A 22,118-nucleotide genomic window follows, 5' to 3' on the forward strand; every position below is an offset into this window, starting at 1 on the left:
TTTGTGTTTTGGTTTTGGGTTCGGTTCCGCGGCCGTGTTTTGGGTTCGACCGCGTTTTGGCAAAACCTCACCGAATTTTTTTTGTCGGATTCGGGTGTGTTTTGGATTCGGGTGTTTTTTTCAAAAAACCCTAAAAAACAGCTTAAATCATAGAATTTGGGGGTCATTTTGATCCCATATTATTATTAACCTCAAAAACCATAATTTCCACTCATTTTCAGTCTATTCTGAATACCTCACACCTCACAATATTATTTTTAGTCCTAAAATTTGCACCGAGGTCGCTGGATGACTAAGCTAAGCGACCCTAGTGGCCGACACAAACACCTGGCCCATCTAGGAGTGGCACTGCAGTGTCACGCAGGATGGCCCTTCCAAAAAACCCTCCCCAAACAGCACATGACGCAAAGAAAAAGAAAAGAAAAAAGAGGTGCAAGATGGAATTGTCCTTGGGCCCTCCCACCCACCCTTATGTTGTATAAACAGGACATGCACACTTTAACCAACCCATCATTTCAGTGACAGGGTCTGCCACACGACTGTGACTGATATGACGGGTTGGTTTGGACCCCCACCAAAAAAGAAGCAATTAATCTCTCCTTGCACAAACTGGCTCTACAGAGGCAAGATGTCCACCTCATCATCATCCTCCGATATATCACCGTGTACATCCCCCTCCTCACAGATTATCAATTCGTCCCCACTGGAATCCACCATCTCAGCTCCCTGTGTACTTTGTGGAGGCAATTGCTGCTGGTCAATGTCTCCGCGGAGGAATTGATTATAATTCATTTTAATGAACATCATCTTCTCCACATTTTCTGGATGTAACCTCGTACGCCGATTGCTGACAAGGTGAGCGGCGGCACTAAACACTCTTTCGGAGTACACACTTGTGGGAGGGCAACTTAGGTAGAATAAAGCCAGTTTGTGCAAGGGCCTCCAAATTGCCTCTTTTTCCTGCCAGTATAAGTACGGACTGTGTGACGTGCCTACTTGGATGCGGTCACTCATATAATCCTCCACCATTCTTTCAATGTTGAGAGAATCATATGCAGTGACAGTAGACGACATGTCCGTAATCGTTGTCAGGTCCTTCAGTCCGGACCAGATGTCAGCATCAGCAGTCGCTCCAGACTGCCCTGCATCACCGCCAGCGGGTGTGCTCGGAATTCTGAGCCTTTTCCTCGCACCCCCAGTTGCGGGAGAATGTGAAGGAGGAGATGTTGACAGGTCGCGTTCCGCTTGACTTGACAATTTTGTCACCAGCAGGTCTTTGCACCCCAGCAGACTTGTGTCTGCCGGAAAGAGAGATCCAAGGTAGGTTTTAAATCTAGGATCGAGCACGGTGGCCAAAATGTAGTGCTCTGATTTCAACAGATTGACCACCCGTGAATCCTTGTTAAGCGAATTAAGGGCTGCATCCACAAGTCCCACATGCCTAGCGGAATCGCTCCCTTTTAGCTCCTTCTTCAATGCCTCCAGCTTCTTCTGCAAAAGCCTGATGAGGGGAATGACCTGACTCAGGCTGGCAGTGTCTGAACTGACTTCACGTGTGGCAAGTTCAAAGGGCATCAGAACCTTGCACAACGTTGAAATCATTCTCCACTGCACTTGAGACAGGTGCATTCCACCTCCTATATCGTGCTCAATTGTATAGGCTTGAATGGCCTTTTGCTGCTCCTCCAACTCTGAAGCATATAGAGGGTTGAATTCCACCTCGTTACCACTTCTTGCTTCAGATGATGGCAGGGCAGGTTCAGTAGTTTTTGGTGGTGCTCCAGTCTTCTGTACGTGGTGCCTGTACGCCGAAAGTGTCCCGCAATTCTTCTGGCCACCGACAGCATCTCTTGCACGCCCCTGTCGTTTTTTTAAAAATTCTGCACCACCAAATTCAAGGTATGTGCAAAACATGGGACGTGCTGGAATTTGCCCATATTTAATGCACACACAATATTGCTGGCGTTGTCCGATGCCACAAATCCACAGGAGAGTCCAATTGGGGTAAGCCATTCTGCGATGATCTTCCTCAGTTGCCGTAAGAGGATTTCAGCTGTGTGCGTATTCTGGAAAGCGGTGATACAAAGCGTAGCCTGCCTAGGAAAGAGTTGGCGTTTGCGAGATGCTGCTACTGGTGCCGCTGCTGTTCTTGCGGCAGGAGTCCATACATCTACCCAGTGGGCTGTCACAGTCATATAGTCCTGACCCTGCCCTGCTCCACTTGTCCACATGTCCGTGGTTAAGTGGACATTGGGTACAACTGCATTTTTTAGGACACTTGTGAGTCTTTTTCTGACGTCCGTGTACATTCTCGGTATCGCCTGCCTACAGAAGTGGAACCTAGATGGTATTTGGTAACGGGGGCACACTGCCTCAATAAATTGTCTAGTTCCCTGTGAACTAACGGCGGATACCGGACGCACGTCTAACACCAACATAGTTGTCAAGGACTCCGTTATCCGCTTTGCAACAGGATGACTGCTGTGATATTTCATCTTCCTCGCAAAGGACTGTTGGACAGTCAATTGCTTACTGGAAGTAGTACAAGTGGGCTTACGACTTCCCCTCTGGGATGACCATCGACTCCCAGCAGCAACAACAGCAGCGCCAGCAGCAGTAGGCGTTACACGCAAGGATGCATCGGAGGAATCCCAGGCAGGAGAGGACTCGTCAGAATTGCCAGTGACATGGCCTGCAGGACTATTGGCATTCCTGGGGAAGGAGGAAATTGACACTGAGGGAGTTGGTGGGGTGGTTTGCGTGAGCTTGGTTACAAGAGGAAGGGATTTACTGGTCAGTGGACTGCTTCCGCTGTCGGCCCAAGTTTTTGAACTTGTCACTGACTTATTATGAATGCGCTGCAGGTGACGTATAAGGGAGGATGTTCCGAGGTGGTTAACGTCCTTACCCCTACTTATTACAGCTTGACAAAGGGAACACACGGCTTGACACCTGTTGTCCGCATTTCTGGTGAAATACTTCCACACCGAAGAGCTGATTTTTTTGGTATTTTCACCAGGCATGTCAACGGCCCTATTCCTCCCACGGACAACAGGTGTCTCCCCGGGTGCCTGACTTAAACAAACCACCTCACCATCAGAATCCTCCTGGTCAATTTCCTCCCCAGCGCCAGCAACACCCATATCCTCCTCATCCTGGTGTACTTCAACACTGACATCTTCAATCTGACTATCAGGAACTGGACTGCGGGTGCTCCTTCCAGCACTTGCAGGGGGCGTGCAAATGGTGGAAGGCGCATGCTCTTCACGTCCAGTGTTGGGAAGGTCAGGCATCGCAACCGACACAATTGGACTCTCCTTGTGGATTTGGGATTTCGAAGAACGCACAGTTCTTTGCGGTGCTACTACTTTTGCCAGCTTGAGTCTTTTCATTTTTCTAGCGAGAGGCTGAGTGCCTCCATCCTCATGTGAAGCTGAACCACTAGCCATGAACATAGGCCAGGGCCTCAGCCGTTCCTTGCCACTCCGTGTGGTAAATGGCATATTGGCAAGTTTACGCTTCTCCTCCGACAATTTTATTTTAGGTTTTGGAGTCCTTTTTTTACTGATATTTGGTGTTTTGGATTTGACATGCTCTGTACTATGACATTGGGCATCAGCCTTGGCAGACGACGTTGCTGGCATTTCATCGTCTCGGCCATGACTAGTGGCAGCAGCTTCAGCACGAGGTGGAAGTGGATCTTGATCTTTCCCTAATTTTGGAACCTCAACATTTTTGTTCTCCATATTTTAATAGGCACAACTAAAAGGCACCTCAGGTAAACAATGGAGATGGATGGATACTAGTATACAATTATGGATGGACTGCCGAGTGCCGACACAGAGGTAGCTACAGCCGTGGACTACCGTACTGTACTGTGTCTGCTGCTAATATAGACTGGTTGATAAAGAGATGTAGTAGTAGTATGTATGTATAAAGAAGAAAGAAAAAAAAACCACGGGTAGGTGGTATACAATTATGGACGGACTGCCGAGTGCCGACACAGAGGTAGCTACAGCCGTGGACTACCGTACTGTACTGTGTCTGCTGCTAATATAGACTGGTTGATAAAGAGATGTAGTAGTAGTATGTATGTATAAAGAAGAAAGAAAAAAAAACCATGGGAAGGTGGTATACAATTATGGACGGACTGCCCAGTGCCGACACAGAGGTAACTACAGCCGTGGACTACCGTACTGTACTGTGTCTGCTGCTAATATAGACTGGTTGATAAAGAGATGTAGTAGTAGTATGTATGTATAAAGAAGAAAGAAAAAAAAACACGGGTAGGTGGTATACAATTATGGACGGACTGCCGAGTGCCGACACAGAGGTAGCTACAGCCGTGGACTACCGTACTGTACTGTGTCTGCTGCTAATATAGACTGGTTGATAAAGAGATGTAGTAGTAGTATGTATGTATAAAGAAGAAAGAAAAAAAAAACACGGGTAGGTGGTATACAATTATGGACGGACTGCCCAGTGCCGACACAGAGGTAGCTACAGCCGTGGACTACCGTACTGTACTGTGTCTGCTGCTAATATAGACTGGTTGATAAAGAGATGTAGTAGTAGTATGTATGTATAAAGAAGAAAGAAAAAAAAACCACGGGTAGGTGGTATACAATTATGGACGGACTGCCCAGTGCCGACACAGAGGTAGCTACAGCCGTGGACTACCGTACTGTACTGTGTCTGCTGCTAATATAGACTGGTTGATAAAGAGATGTAGTAGTAGTAGTATGTATGTATAAAGAAGAAAGAAAAAAAAACCACGGGTAGGTGGTATACAATTATGGACGGACTGCCCAGTGCCGACACAGAGGTAGCTACAGCCGTGGACTACCGTACTGTACTGTGTCTGCTGCTAATATAGACTGGTTGATAAAGAGATGTAGTAGTAGTAGTATGTATGTATAAAGAAGAAAGAAAAAAAAACCACGGGTAGGTGGTATACAATTATGGACGGACTGCCGAGTGCCGACACAGAGGTAGCTACAGCCGTGGACTACCGTACTGTACTGTGTCTGCTGCTAATATAGACTGGTTGATAAAGAGATGTAGTAGTAGTATGTATGTATAAAGAAGAAAGAAAAAAAAAACACGGGTAGGTGGTATACAATTATGGACGGACTGCCGAGTGCCGACACAGAGGTAGCTACAGCCGTGAACTACCGTACTGTGTCTGCTGTGACTGGATGATAAATAATGATATAAAAAATATATATATATCACTACTGCAGCCGGACAGGTATATATTATATAATGACGGACCTGCTGGACACTGTCTGTCAGCAGAATGAGTTTTTTATAGAATAAAAAAAAAACACCACACAAGTGAAGTCACACGACGAGTGTTTAACTTTTTCAGGCAATCACAATATAGTATACTATACTACTAACTATACTGGTGGTCAGTGTGGTCAGGTCACTGGTCAGTCACACTGGCAGTGGCACTCCTGCAGCAAAAGTGTGCACTGTTTAATTTTAATAATAATATGTACTCCTGGCTCCTGCTATAACCTATAACTGGCACTGCAGTGCTCCCCAATCTCCCCCACAATTATAAGATGTGTGAGCTGAGCACAGTCAGATACGAGTGTTTAACTTTTTCAGGCAATCACAATATAGTATACTATACTACTAACTATACTGGTGGTCAGTGTGGTCAGGTCACTGGTCAGTCACACTGGCAGTGGCACTCCTGCAGCAAAAGTGTGCACTGTTTAATTTTAATAATAATATGTACTCCTGGCTCCTGCTATAACCTATAACTGGCACTGCAGTGCTCCCCAGTCTCCCCCACAATTATAAGATGTGTGAGCTGAGCACAGTCAGATATATACATAGATGATGCAGCACACTGGGCTGAGCAGTGCACACAGATATGGTATGTGACTGAGTCACTGTGTATCGTTTTTTTCAGGCAGAGAACGGATATATTAAATAAAACTGCACTGTCTGGTGGTCACTGTGGTCAGTCACTAGTAAACTCTGCACTCTCTACAGTTCTACAGTACTCCTAAGCTCCAGTAAATCAGGTCAATCTCTCTCTCTCTCTCTTCTAATCTAAATGGAGAGGACGCCAGCCACGTCCTCTCCCTATCAATCTCAATGCACGTGTGAAAATGGCGGCGACGCGCGGCTCCTTATATAGAATCCGAGTCTCGCGAGAATCCGACAGCGTCATGATGACGTTCGGGCGCGCTCGGGTTAACCGAGCAAGGCGGGAAGATCCGAGTCGCTCGGACCCGTGAAAAAAAACATGAAGTTCGTGCGGGTTCGGATTCAGAGAAACCGAACCCGCTCATCTCTAGAGTATAGTACTGCAACTGTTCATTTTTTTTTTAAGCGTATCTGGCTTTTACAGGGTTTTTTTTTGTTCATGTGGATCTGGCTTTTTAAGTTTTTTTTTTTGTTAATGTGGATATACCTTTTGTAATATATTTTATGCGGATTTGGCATTTTCAGTGTTTTTTATTTTTAATGTCGATCTGGCTTTTGCAATTTATTTTATGTGGATATTTTGAGTGGATTTGGCTTTTTCAGTGGTTTTATTTTTAATGTGGATCTGGCTTTTGCAATGTATTTTATGTGGATTTTACTTTTACAGTGTTTTTTTTAAATGTGGATCTGGCATTTTCAATGTAGCTGATGTGGATCTTTGCTTTTTTTAGAGTTTTATGTAGATATGCGGGTTACCTGCTCTGTAATGTGTGTGCGTGTGGAGGGGTTGTAGTGCCAACAGCGTGGTTAGATGAGGTTTGTTGCAAATAAAGGAAATTAAACGTTGACATCTTCTTAAGGCGTGCGTCGCCGTTTTTACTTAAAAGTCCTCAGAGTGCCACGTCCATATTGCTGCTATACATTAACCCCGCTGTGGGTTAGATGACGGCGCAACAACCCCTCCACACGCACACACATTGTCTGCTATCAGTGTATATCTATCTATCTATCTATCTCTCTCTCGCTATACACACATATATATATCAATACATATATATTTATATATCTAGATCTCTATATACCAACAAATATAAAACCAGTGCCGTAACTAGGTATTTTGGTGCTGTGTGCAAGAAATGGCATTGGCACCCCCCCCCCCCCCCACACGCAAGTCAGGAGCAGTGTGCTCCGCAGGCGCGCAAAAAAATAATAATATAGGGGCGTGGCTTCATGGGGAAGGGGCGTGGCCACAAAATAATGCCAATTCATACTACGGTGCATAGTAGTCTCCATTATTCAAATTACGCTGCACAGTAGAGCCACTACACCGGGTAGAGCCCCTTTTTGCAAATTACGGCAGAAGGCATGCCTTTTTACACATTACGGCAGACAGCGTCCCCTTTTTTACACATTACGGCAGACAGCGTCCCCCTTTGTACACATTACTGCAGACAGCGTCTCCCTTTTTACACATTACGGCAGACAGTCCCCCTTATTACACATTACGGCAGACAGAGTCCCCCTTATTACCCATTACGGCAGACGGCATCCCCTTTTTTACACATTATGGCAGACAACGTCCCCCTTATTACACATTACGGCAGACAGCGCCCCCCTTTTTACACATTACGGCAGACAGTCCCCCTTATTACACATTACGGGAGACGGCATCCCCTTTTTTACACATTACGGCAGACAACGTCCCCCTTATTACACATTACGGCAGACAGCGTCCCCCTTTTTACACATTACGGCAGACAGTCCCCCTTATTACACATTACGGCAGACGGCATCCCCTTTTTTACACATTACGGGCGGCAGACAACGTCCCCCTTATTACTAGTGATGAGCGGGTTCGGATCCTCGGGATCCGAACCCGCCCGAACTTCACCTTTTTTTTCACGGGTCCGAGCGACTCGGATCCTCCCGCCTTGCTCGGTTAACCCGAGCGCGCCCGAACGTCATCATCCCGCTGTCGGATTCTCGCGAGATTCGGATTCTATATAAGGAGCCGTGCGTCGCCGCCATTTTCACACGTGCATTGAGATTGATAGGGAGAGGACGTGGCTGGCGTCCTCTCCGTTATAGTAGAAAAGACTGAGTGACTTAGTTATAATTTTGGGGAGGATTGGGGACGGGGAGCAGCTGTTAGGGAGTACAGTGCAGGGTTTTGATTATAATACCACCAGTGAGTTTAATCCGTTGTTTCTCTGCCTGACCATATCTGTGCTCACTCAATGTGCTGCACTGCTGCATATATCTGTGCTGAGTGCACTGCTCACACTGCCTAATTGTGGGGACTGGGGAGCAGTTATAGCAGGAGTACAGTGCACAGTTTTGCTGACGGTGACCACCAGTCCAGTATACGTTTGTCTGCCTGAAAAACACTCCTGTGGTGGCTTTTTTTTTCTTCATACTAGTTTAGCAGTCTGCTGACAGTGTCCACCAGGTCCATTATTATTATACAGTATATTATATATATATATAGCAGTACGGTAGGCCACGGCTGTACCTACCTCTGTGTCGTCAGTGCACTCGTCGTCCATAAGTAATATAATACTATACTATCCATCCATCTACATTGTATACCTGTGGTGGTTTTTTTTTTCTTCATACTAGTTTAGCAGTCTGCTGACAGTGTCCACCAGGTCCGTTATTATTATACAGTATATTATATATATATATATATAGCAGTACGGTAGGCCACGGCTGTACCTACCTCTGTGTCGTCAGTGCACTCGTCGTCCATAAGTAATATAATACTATACTATCCATCCATCTACATTGTATACCTGTGGTGGTTTTTTTTTTCTTCATACTAGTTTAGCAGTATGCTGACAGTGTCCACCAGGTCCGTTATTATTATACAGTATATTATATATATATATATATAGCAGTACGGTAGGCCACGGCTGTACCTACCTCTGTGTCGTCAGTGCACTCGTCGTCCATAAGTAATATAATACTATACTATCCATCCATCTACATTGTATACCTGTGGTGGTTTTTTTTTCCTTCATACTAGTTTAGCAGTCTGCTGACAGTGTCCACCAGGTCCGTTATTATTATACAGTATATTATATATATATATATATATATATATATATATATATATATAGCAGTACGGTAGGCCACGGCTGTACCTACCTCTGTGTCGTCAGTGCACTCGTCATCCATAAGTAATATAATACTATACTATCCATCCATCTACATTGTATACCTGTGGTGGCTTTTTTTTTCTTCATACTAGTTTAGCAGTCTGCTGACAGTGTCCACCAGGTCCGTTATTATTATACAGTATATTATATATATATATAGCAGTACGGTAGGCCACGGCTGTACCTACCTCTGTGTCATCAGTGCACTCGTCGTCCATAAGTAATATAATACTATACTATCCGTCCATCTACATTGTATACCTGTGGTAGCTTTTTTTTTCTTCATACTAGTTTAGCAGTCTGCTGACAGTGTCCACCAGGTCCGTTATTATTATACAGTATATATATATATATATATATATATATAGCAGTACGGTAGGCCACGGCTGTACCTACCTCTGTGTCGTCAGTGCACTCGTCATCCATAAGTAATATAATACTATACTATAGTATCCATCCATCTACATTGTATACCTGTGGTGGCTTTTTTTTTCTTCATACTAGTTTAGCAGTCTGCTGACAGTGTCCACCAGGTCCGTTATTATTATTATTATACAGTATAATATATATATATATATATAGCAGTACGGTAGGCCACGGCTGTACCTACCTCTGTGTCGTCAGTGCACTCGTCGTCCATAAGTAATATAATACTATACTATCCATCCATCTACATTGTATACCTGTGGTGGCTTTTTTTTCCTTCATACTAGTTTAGCAGTCTGCTGACAGTGTCCACCAGGTCCGTTATTATTATTATACAGTATATTATATATATATATATATATATATAGCAGTATGGTAGGCCACGGCTGTACCTACCTCTACCTCTGTGTCGTCAGTGCACTCGTCGTCCATAAGTAATATAATACTATACTATCCATCCATCTACATTGTATACCTGTGGTGTTTTTTTTTTCTTCATACTAGTTTAGCAGTCTGCTGACAGTGTCCACCAGGTCCGTTATTATTATACAGTATATTATATATATATATATATATATATATATAGCAGTACGGTAGGCCACGGCGTACCTACCTCTGTGTCGTCAGTGCACTCGTCGTCCATAAGTAATATAATACTATACTATCCATCCATCTACATTGTATACCTGTGGTGGCTTTTTTTTTCTTCATACTAGTTTAGCAGTCTGCTGACAGTGTCCACCAGGTCCGTTATTATTATACAGTATATTATATATATATATATATATATATAGCAGTACGGTAGGCCACGGCTGTACCTACATCTGTGTCGTCAGTGCACTCGTCGTCCATAAGTAATATAATACTATACTATCCATCCATCTACATTGTATACCTGTGGTGGCTTTTTTTTTCTTCATACTAGTTTAGCAGTCTGCTGACAGTGTCCACCAGGTCCGTTATTATTATACAGTATATTATATATATATATATATATATATATATATAGCAGTACGGTAGGCCACGGCTGTACCTACCTCTGTGTCGTCAGTGCACTCGTCGTCCATAAGTAATATAATACTATACTATCCATCCATCTACATTGTATACCTGTGGTGGGTTTTTTTTTCTTCATACTAGTTTAGCAGTCTGCTGACAGTGTCCACCAGGTCCGTTATTATTATACAGTATATTATATATATATATATAGCAGTACGGTAGGCCACGGCTGTACCTACCTCTGTGTCGTCAGTGCACTCGTCGTCCATAAGTAATATAATACTATACTATCCATCCATCTACATTGTATACCTGTTGTGGCTTTTTTTTCTTTATACTAGTTTAGCAGTCTGCTGACAGTGTCCACCAGGTCAGTTATTATTATACAGTATATTTTATATATATATATATATATATATATATATATATAGCAGTACGGTAGGCCACGGCTGTACCTACCTCTGTGTCGTCAGTGCACTCGTCGTCCATAAGTAATATAATACTATACTATCCATCCATCTACATTGTATACCTGTGGTGGCTTTTAGTTGTGCGCATTAAAATATGGAGAACAAAAATGTGGAGGTTAAAAAAATAGGGAAAGATCAAGATCCACTTCCACCTCGTGCTGAAGCTGCTGCCACTAGTCATGGCCGAGACGATGAAATGCCATCAACGTCGTCTGCCAAGGCCGATGCCCAATGTCATAGTACAGAGCATGTAAAATCCAAAACACAAAAGATCAGTAAAATGACCCAAAAATCAAAATTAAAAGCATCTGAGGAGAAGCGTAAACTTGCCAATATGCCATTTACGACACGGAGTGGCAAGGAACGGCTGAGGCCCTGGCCTATGTTCATGGCTAGTGGTTCAGCTTCACATGAGGATGGAAGCACTCATCCTCTCGCTAGAAAAAAGAAAAGACTTAAGCTGGCAAAAGCACAGCAAAGAACTGTGCGTTCTTCGAAATCACAAATCCCCAAGGAGAGTCCAATTGTGTCGGTTGCGATGCCTGACCTTCCCAACACTGGATGGGAAGAGCTTGCGCCTTCCACCATTTGCACGCCCCCTGCAAGTGCTGGAAGGAGCACCCACAGTCCAGTTCCTGATAGTCAAATTGAAGATGTCAGTGTTGAAGTACACCAGGATGAGGATATGGGTGTTGCTGGCGCTGGGGAGGAAATTGACAAGGAGGATTCTGATGGTGATGTGGTTTGTTTAAGTCAGGCACCCGGGGAGACACCTATTGTCCGTGGGAGGAATATGGCCATTGACATGCCTGGTCAAAATACAAAAAAAATCAGCTCTTCAGTGTGGAATTATTTCAACAGAAATGCGGACAACTGGTGTCAAGCCGTGTGTTGCCTTTGTCAAGCTGTAATAAGTAGGGGTAAGGACGTTAACCACCTCAGAACATCCTCCCTTATACGTCACCTGCAGCGCATTCATAATAAGTCAGTGACAAGTTCAAAAACTTTGGGCGACAGCGGAAGCAGTCCACTGACCAGTAAATCCCTTCCTCTTGTAACCAAGCTCCCGCAAACCACACCACCAACTCCCTCAGTGTCAATTTCCTCCTTACCCAGGAAAGCCAATAGTCCTGCAGGCCATGTCACTGGCAAGTCTGACGAGTCCTCTCCTGCCTGGGATTCCTCCGATGCATCCTTGAGTGTAACGCCTACTGCTGCTGGCGCTGCTGTTGTTGCTGCTGGGAGTCGATCGTCATCCCAGAGGGGAAGTCGGAAGACCACTTGTACTACTTCCAGTAAGCAATTGACTGTCCAACAGTCCTTTGCGAGGAAGATGAAATATCACAGCAGTCATCCTGTTGCAAAGCGGATAACTCAGGCCTTGACAACTATGTTGGTGTTAGATGTGCGTCCAGTATCCGCCGTTAGTTCACGGGGAACTAGAGAATTGCTTGAGGTAGTGTGCCCCCGTTACCAAATACCATCTAGGTTCCACTTCTCTAGGCAGGCGATACCGAGAATGTACACGGACGTCAGAAAAAGAGTCACCAGTGTCCTAAAAAATGCAGTTGTACCCAATGTCCACTTAACCACGGACATGTGGACAAGTGGAGCAGGGCAGACTCAGGACTATATGACTGTGACAGCCCACTGGGTAGATGTATTGCCTCTCGCTGCAAGAACAGCAGCGGCGGCACCAGTAGCAGCATCTCGCAAACGCCAACTCGTTCCTAGGCAGGCTACGCTTTGTATCAACCTCTTACGGCAACTGAGGAAGATCATCGCAGAATGGCTTACCCCAATTGGACTCTCCTGGGGATTTGTGGCATCGGACAACGCCAGCAATATTGTGCATGCATTACATCTGGGCAAATTCCAGCACGTCCCATGTTTTGCACATACCTTGAGTTTGGTGGTGCAGAATTATTTAAAAAATGACAGGGGCGTGCAAGAGATGCTGTCGGTGGCCAGAAGAATTGCGGGCCACTTTCGGCGTACAGGCACCGCGTACAGAAGACTGGAGCACCACCAAAAACACCTGAACCTGCCCTGCCATCATCTGAAGCAAGAGGTGGTAACGAGGTGGAGTTCAACCCTCTATATGCTTCAGAGGATGGAGGAGCAGCAAAAGGCCATTCAAGCCTATACATCTGCCCACAATATAGGCAAAGGAGGTGGAATGCACCTGTCTCAAGCGCAGTGGAGAATGATTTCAACGTTGTGCAAGGTTCAGCAACCCTTTGAACTTGCCACACGTGAAGTCAGTTCAGACACTGCCAGCCTGAGTCAGGTCATTCCCCTCATCAGGCTTTTGCAGAAGAAGCTGGAGACATTGAAGGAGGAGCTAAAACAGAGCGATTCCGCTAGGCATGTGGGACTTGTGGATGGAGCCCTTAATTCGCTTAACCAGGATTCACGGGTAGTCAATCTGTTGAAATCAGAGCACTACATTTTGGCCACCGTGCTCGATCCTAGATTTAAAACCTACGTTGTATCTCTCTTTCCGGCAGACACAAGTCTGCAGAGGTTCAAAGACCTGCTGGTGAGAAAATTGTCAAGTCAAGCGGAACGTGACCCGTCAACATCTCCTCCTTCACATTCTCCATCAACTGGGGGTGCGAGGAAAAGGCTAAGAATTCCGAGCCCACCCGCTGGCGGTGATGCAGGGCAGTCTGGAGCGAGTGCTGACATCTGGTCCGGACTGAAGGACCTGCCAACGATTACTGACATGTCGTCTACTGTCACTTCATATGATTCTCTCACCATTGAAAGAATGGTGAGACTGTCTGACGTGACCGCATCCAAGTAGGCACGTCAGACAGTCCGTACGTATACTGGCAGGAAAAAGAGGCAATTTGGAGGCCCTTGCACAAACTGACTTTATTCTACCTAAGTTGCCCTCCCTCCAGTGTGTACTCCGAAAGAGTGTTTAGTGCCGCCGCTCACCTTGTCAGCAATCGGCGTACGAGGTTACTTCCAGAAAATGTGGAGAAGATGATGTTCATTAAAATGAATTATAATCAATTCCTCCGTGGAGACATTCACCAGCAGCAATTGCCTCCAGAAAGTACACAGGGACCTGAGATGGTGGATTCCAGTGGGGACGAATTAATCTGTGAGGAGGGGGATGTACACAGTGAAAGGGGTGATGAATCGGACGATGCTGATGAGGTGGACATCTTGCCTCTGTAGAGCCAGTTTGTGCAAGGAGAGATTGATTGCTTCTTTTTTGGTGGGGGCCCAAACCAACCAGTCATTTCAGTCACAGTCGTGTGGCAGACCCTGTCGCTGAAATGATGGGTTGGTTAAAGTGTGCATGTCCTGTTTATACAACATAAAGGTGGGTGGGAGGGCCCAAGGACAATTCCATCTTGCACCTCTTTTTTCTTTCATTTTTCTTGGCGTCATGTGCTGTTTGGGGAGTATTTTTTTGAAGGGCCATCCTGCGTGACACTGCAGTGCCACTCCTAGATGGGCCAGGTGTTTGTGTCGGCCACTAGGGTCGCTTAGCTTAGTCACACAGCTACCTCATTGCGCCTCTTTTTTTCTTTGCGTCATGTGCTGTTTGGGGAGTATTTTTTTGAAGGGCCATCCTGCGTGACACTGCAGTGCCACTCCTAGATGGGCCAGGTGTTTGTGTCGGCCACTAGGGTTGCTTAGCTTAGTCACACAGCTACCTCATTGCGCCTCTTTTTTTCTTTGCGTCCTGTGCTGTTTGGGGAGTATTTTTTTGAAGGGCCATCCTGCGTGACACTGCAGTGACACTCCTAGATGGGCCAGGTGTTTGTGTCAGCCACTTGGGTCGCTTAGCTTAGTCACACAGCTACCTCATTGCGCCTCTTTTTTCTTTGCGTCATGTGCTGTTTGGGGAGTATTTTTTTGAAGGGCCATCCTGCGTGACACTGCAGTGCCACTCCTAGATGGGCCAGGTGTTTGTGTCGGCCACTTGGGTCGCTGAGCTTAGTCACACAGCTACCTCATTGCACCTCTTTTTTTCTTTGCGTCATGTGCTGTTTGGGGAGTATTTTTTTGAAGGGCCATCCTGCCTGACACTGCAGTGCCACTCCTAGATGGCCAGGTGTTTGTGTCGGCCACTTGTGTCGCTTAGTTTAGCCATCCAGCGACTTCGGTGCAAATTTTAGGACTAAAAATTATATTGTGAGGTGTGAGGTGTTCAGAATAGACTGAAAATAAGTGGAAATTATGGTTATTGAGGTTAATAATACTATGGGATCAAAATGACCCCCAAATTCTATGATTTAAGCTGTTTTTTAGGGTTTTTTGAAAAAAACACCCGAATCCGACAAAAAAAATTCGGTGAGGTTTTGCCAAAACGCGTTCGAACCCAAAACACGGCCGCGGAACCGAACCCAAAACCAAAACACAAAACACAAAAAATTTCCGGTGCACATCACTACTTATTACACATTACGGCAGACAGCGTCCCCCTTATTACACATTACGGCAGACAGCGTCCCCTTTTTGTACACATTATGGCAGCCAGTCCCCCTTTTTACACATTGCGGCAGCCAGCCCCCCTTTATACACATTGCGGCAGCCAGTCCCCCTTTTTACACATTGCGGCAGACAGACACCAGAGAGAGAGAGAGAGAAAAAAAAAGAGAGAGAGACAGAAGGGGAGAGAGAGAAAAAGAAAGAGAGACAGAAAGAGAAAGAGAGAGAGAGAGATATACTTACCATCTCTCAAGCTCCTCGTGCTGACAGATCCCGGGCAGCCGCAGGGGAGAAGAAGGAGGAGGGAGGGGGACTTGAGCCGCAGCAGCGCTATGTCATTGGTAGCGGCGCCGCTGCAGCACTCCCCTCTCCTTCCGTATTGGCTGGCCGCTGCTGAGAATGCTGGGATGAGGGAACTGCAAATTATACAAACCATGAAACAATATATATATAACACAAGTGAACAAACTGTACTGGCTTGCACAGCAATGGTATCATAACACTCAGGGAATATTAATATCTAAATGCAGCGCAACATCGTTGCACTTATGGAATATAACCATGGTTAATGACACCATAGGTAATGCACCACAGATACTATACAGGGCTAACGTGAAAGGCAAATGCGAGCGCCGTGTGATATCAAGGACAAAAAGGGGATAACATAATCATCACCTGTAGGACAAAATTTGTCCCTTGGTACAATACCCGGTATTCCCATGCCGTCTCCAAGCATGGTACTAACTGGGCCCAACACTGCTTAATTGCCAAGATCGGACGGGATCGAATGGTTTCCAGTGTGGTATGATTGTATCAAACAGATGTGCCCATATATAAATATCCCGATGTGTCAGTATCATCCCTCACCTCTCAACCATATCACATCATAGTCCTGTATAATAATGTACAAGAAAAGACACCAATGTTGATGCCAGCAACTGAGAGACAAATCAGGGGAGATTCAAAAAGGGGGACACACACCGAGTCCCTTGATACAACACCGAGTATTACCACATTGTCTCCAAGTGTGGCACTAGCTAGGCCCATCACTGCTTAATTACCAAGATCAGACGGGATCGGATGGGATCCAGTGTGGTATGATAGTATCAATCTCCATGGTGTGCAAAGGATGTGAGATATTGAGGACTAGGCAAAGGTCTGTAAACACAATGAACTATTAAGCATGTCCAATATGCAAACTACAAGTGCCAAAAAGGCACTGTAAGTAAGAGACATATGTTGCTCGGAGAGACACAAAACAATCAAGCATCAGCAGGTGACAAGTGATGAAACATATCTTTTTTGACAAGACATGACACACGGCGGTGTCTCAGAAAAGTAAACCAAAAAATTAGTCTCTATACATTGTTGTACAGAGTCAGAGGAAGCATCCCAGGCGGAATTCCTCATTGAGCCCATTTGGGGCCAAAGTTTGTAATCTATCAATCCATTGATGTTCTCTTTGTAATAAGATTTTGTTGCGGTCACCACCCCTTTGTAGTGGTGGGATTTGGTCCAAAATGCAACACTTGAGTTGATTGATAGTATGTTTTGCCTCCATGAAATGTCTTGCCACAGGTAAATTTGAAAAGTCACTTGAAGTCCCACCCTGAGTGATGCTCTTCTTAATTGTAGAACGATGCTGGCTTAAACGCTCCTTTAGCATCCTACTGGTCAAACTGGACTATAAGGAGAATAGGGTATATCCCTGGGTCTCACGGAGCGAGCCACGCAAATACAGACCTCAACAGAGACGTGGAGGACGCAGACCTACCACACCCTTCACGGACATTGAAAGCAGATCCCATACGTCAGCGAGCGACTCTGATGCACCATCTACATCTGCACAAGGGGCCACCTACCTTTCCAGATCCGAACGCAACAGGAGGGCTCCAAAAAACCCGCTTTACCCACCCGTAGAGGTGGGAGAAAAAGGAAGAAAAAAATAATGGAGAATAAAGCACAGACATCAGTGGTCTTCAATTTATCCAAACATGAACTGACGGATGAAGAACTCTCCATCCTGAACAAGGGATTAACATTTGTACCAACGGTTGGCCAGGACAGCTTCCATTGGCAGGTTGACCTCTACAAATTAGGAAGACAACTCCGTCTAAAAGACTATTACTCCAATTCCCAGTGTCCAGACTCTACCACGACGGCTACATCCTCTACACCTCACTGTCCTTTGAAGAAACCCAGTCAGTTCGATCCACCGACCCTAAATCCTTCAATCCACACCTTCTTAAGGGTACTTAAAAGGGACACGATGCCCTATATAAAGGAGCAAAAGACTAGTTATTCTAACATCACGAAGGGAGAAAGAGCTGCTATCAAATCTTTACAGAATGACAATCACCTGGTCATCAGGTCTGCAGATAAGGGAGGAGGCATAGTCCTCCTTGACAATGACTATTATGTACAAGAGGCTTATGGGCAATTGTCAAACCCAACCTGTTATCAAAAACTTACCTACGACCCCACATGGACATACAAAAAGGAAATTGATTCAATAATCAACTTGGGAGTCAACAACAGGTACATCAATCAGACCACTGCTGACTTTCTGACCACGCCTCATCCTAAAACCCCAATCCTGTACACGTTACCCAAAATCCATAAATCACTGACACTGCCCCCTGGGCGTCCGATCATTTCGGCACGTGGATCCTTATGTCAACCACTCTCACAGCTTGTAGACTTCTATCTACAGCCTCTTGCAAAAAGTGCAGCCAGTTACATTGAGGACACAACTGATTTCTTAAGGAAACTGGATTGTATCAAGCACATCCCTGATGATGCACTATTGGTTACACTCGATGTCTCGAGTCTATACACGAACATTCCACATGCACTTGGCATTGAATCATGTAGACGGCTAATAACAGAAAGTGATGTGTATTTTGGACCTCCATCAGAGTATATGGTATTACTGATCAACCTCATTTTGAACAAAAATTACTTTTTGTTTGACAATTGTTTTTTCCTACAAAAACAGGGTACCGCTATGGGGTCCAACATGGCCCAAGCATACGCCAACATCTTCATGTCAGCGTATGAACAAGAACACATTACAGGTCACCCTCTTTTTGGCCGGTTTTTGACAGCATATGTCCGGTATATTGATGATTTATTCTTCATCTGACATGGGGGAGAGAAAACACTCCTGACCTTCATTGATCATCTGAATTCACTTCCTGGTACCATTAGATTCAGCCTCACGTTTAGCAAAACAGAAATAAATTTTTTGGACGTGTCTGTTCTTCTGTCCAACAACACACTGACCACCAAGATTCATTGTAAAGACTCTGATAGGAACACGCTTTTGCTTTCAACGAGTTTCCACCCGGCACCCCTCAAAAGAGGGTTACCGTTTTCACAGATCTTAAGGGTGATACGAATCACCTCTGACCCTTCTGCAATACCATCTGCTCTACAATCTATGAGTCAACGCTTCCTCGATCGTGGATATTCAAAGGAGGAGATTGATTTGGCACTCACAAAAATTGGCCAAATAAGGAGAGAGGAACTCCTATCTAGTAAAGACGCTTCTCTCAACAAAGATAACGACAGGTTTAACTTTGTCAGCATGTATACCACTGCTTCTAGATTCATTCGCAACAAGATTCATGAACATTGGCACCTTATTGGCACGGATCCAAGTCTGGCAAAAGCCATCCCGCAACCACCTCGATTCGCATATAAACGAGGACCCAATCTGAAAGATATGCTTGTTGTAACAGATTTTTCCAAGAGAAAAAAGAATACACCCTCTCACTGGTTGACTATTAAAACAGGGGTTCATAAATGCACGGGTTGTCCAAACTGTCCATTCTTGCTACTTGGCAATCGGTTTATTAACCCTCAGGATATCAAGACATATACTATTAAACAAAGACTTGACTGCAACAGTAAATTTGTAGTCTATGTGCTGAAATGTCCATGCAATCTGCTTTATGTTGGAAAGACCAGTAGGATGCTAAAGGAGCGTTTAAGCCAGCATCGTTCTACAATTAAGAAGAGCATCACCCAGGGTGGGACTTCAAGTGACTTTTCAAATTTACCTGTGGCAAGACATTTCATGGAGGCAAAGCATACTATCAATCAACTCAAGTGTTGCATTTTGGACCAAATCCCACCACTACAAAGGGGTGGTGACCGCAACAAAATCTTATTACAAAGAGAACATCAATGGATTGATAGATTACAAACTTTGGCCCCAAATGGGCTCAATGAGGAATTCCGCCTGGGATGCTTCCTCTGACTCTGTACAACAATGTATAGAGTCTAATTTTTTGGTTTACTTTTCTGAGACACCGCCGTGTGTCATGTCTTGTCAAAAAAGATATGTTTCATCACTTGTCACCTGCTGATGCTTGATTGTTTTGTGTCTCTCCGAGCAACATATGTCTCTTACTTACAGTGCCTTTTTGGCACTTGTAGTTTGCATATTGGACATGCTTAATAGTTCATTGTGTTTACAGACCTTTGCCTAGTCCTCAATATCTCACATCCTTTGCACAGCATGGAGATTGATACTATCATACCACACTGGATCCCATCCGATCCCGTCTGATCTTGGTAATTAAGCAGTGATGGGCCTAGCTAGTACCACACTTGGAGACAATGTGAGAATACTGGGTGTTGTATCAAGGGACTCGGTGTGTCCCCCCCTTTTTGAATCTCCCCTGATTTGTCTCTCAGTTGCTGGCATCAACATTGGTGTCTTTTCTTGTACATTATTATACAGGACTATGATGTGATATGGTTGAGAGATGAGGGATGATACTGACACATCGGGATATTTATATATGGGCACATCTGTTTGATACAATCATACCACACTGGAAACCATTCGATCCCGTCCGATCTTGGCAATTAAGCAGTGTTGGGCCCAGTTAGTACCATGCTTGGAGACGGCATGGGAATACCGGGTATTGTACCAAGGGACAAATTTTGTCCTACAGGTGATGATTATGTTATCCCCTTTTTGTCCTTGACATCACACAGCGCTCGCATTTGCCTTTCACGTTAGCCCTGTATAGTATCTGTGGTGCATTACCTATGGTGTCATTAACCATGGTTATATTCCATCAGTGCAACGATGTTGCGCTGCATTTAGATATTAATATTCCCTGAGTGTTATGATACCATTGCTGTGCAAGCCAGTACAGTTTGCTCACTTGTGTTATATATATATATATTGTTTCATGGTTTGTATAATTTTGGGCTGTCGAATCTCCATGCTGTCGGCGCACTGTGGGGTTGACTACTCTACAGGCATGCCTCTGGCTGGGGACACAGACAGCAGCAACTTTACCTGTTTGCCGCTGCACGCTAATACAGATCTGCCTGCACTACACGGATGTCGCGCTGCCGGAGCGGGTTGCTAAGGAGAGAGCCGGGTTTGTTTATTGCAACACAACCCACGTGCACGGAAGAAGCCAATCAGGCAGCAGCTATGACGCGCTGCCTCCAGGTGACAGGCTTCCTGTTCAAAATTTCCGGTGCCCTCTCTGCTATTTAAAGAGACTCCGGACAGAGTGACAGCTGCCCCTGATGAAAACCATTGAGCGTTGAAACGGCTGTCGGGCGGACTGTAGCAGTGGGTTATATCCAGATGGCTTGTCAGGAATAAAACCCTTTTTTTCTTTCACCTACTGAACGTGAGTGCTGGTCTAATTCTTTTTTCTATTGTGGAAGAAGTGAGTGTTTTTATATATATATATATATATATATATATATATATATATTTTTTTTTTTTTTATGTATATGTATGGTGCGGTTACATTGAGCTGTAGCTCGAGCACAGACGTGGTAATATTGTGGGGGAGTAATATTAAAATTATGTATATATTTCCCTCAGACCCCTCGGGGTCACAAGAATGTTATTTTGCCCAGTTACTACTCCCTGTTGTCGACACAAATACTATATCTTTTGTCGACCATAATGTTTCCTGATTAGATCCACAACATCGGCATTCAGTACATGTTCATACGCATTAAGAACGCATGAATGTCATTAGGGACCCTGCTGTTCCTGACAAAATTATATATATGTATATGAGATATGTATATATAGATATACGTGTGTTTATGTGTATTTAAATGTGTACGTTTATAGAATGCTGAAGTAAACTTTTCCTTCTCATGTGCTGGTCGCTCTGTTGAATAACTCTAGGTCAGCCTTGACAAGATGGTTTCAAATCATCATGAGGAGTCCGTGTGTTTATTCTTTTCCTGCCATGGATTGAATAAAGTGAGAGTCAACCCCTGTTCTGCATGGGGCCCTGTCACAAAGGATCGTTTACAGGAAGCTAAGTGATTTTTTAATAATATGCTTTGATTATACTTGCATTGCATGCGCAGGGGGGAGTAATTGTATTCAGAAATGGTCGGTTACTTGGTCATCCGATATAATTACCCTGAGGAGAGATGTGTTACCCCTTGAGGTGGGTCGTGTCTAGGACATTGCAACATATTAAAGATTATAAGAGGAACAAGAGTTCAGATGATCCTCCTTGTTCCAGACTGGTCAAGGAGGGCTGGTATCCGGATCTTCAGCATTTTACTCATAGGAGATTCCTGTCCTTTTTCCTCCGTGAGAGGATCTGTTATGGCAGGGGCCGTGGGTGTTCCAAGGCTTACCGCGATTTCCATTGAC

General features: G+C 44.7%; 3 pseudogenes; 2 read left to right on the forward strand and 1 right to left on the reverse strand.

Annotated features, from left to right (window-relative positions):
* Window positions 1-16,150: 16,150 nt before the first annotated feature.
* LOC134929832 (5S ribosomal RNA) lies at window positions 16,151-16,270 on the reverse strand (annotated as a pseudogene).
* A 3,717-nt stretch (window positions 16,271-19,987) lies between these two features.
* LOC134930268 (5S ribosomal RNA) lies at window positions 19,988-20,107 on the forward strand (annotated as a pseudogene).
* Window positions 20,108-20,280: 173 nt separating this feature from the next.
* LOC134929833 (5S ribosomal RNA) lies at window positions 20,281-20,400 on the forward strand (annotated as a pseudogene).
* Window positions 20,401-22,118: the final 1,718 nt, after the last annotated feature.

This window comes from Pseudophryne corroboree, chromosome 5 (assembly GCF_028390025.1).
Source record: "Pseudophryne corroboree isolate aPseCor3 chromosome 5, aPseCor3.hap2, whole genome shotgun sequence".
Taxonomy (NCBI): domain Eukaryota; kingdom Metazoa; phylum Chordata; class Amphibia; order Anura; family Myobatrachidae; genus Pseudophryne; species Pseudophryne corroboree.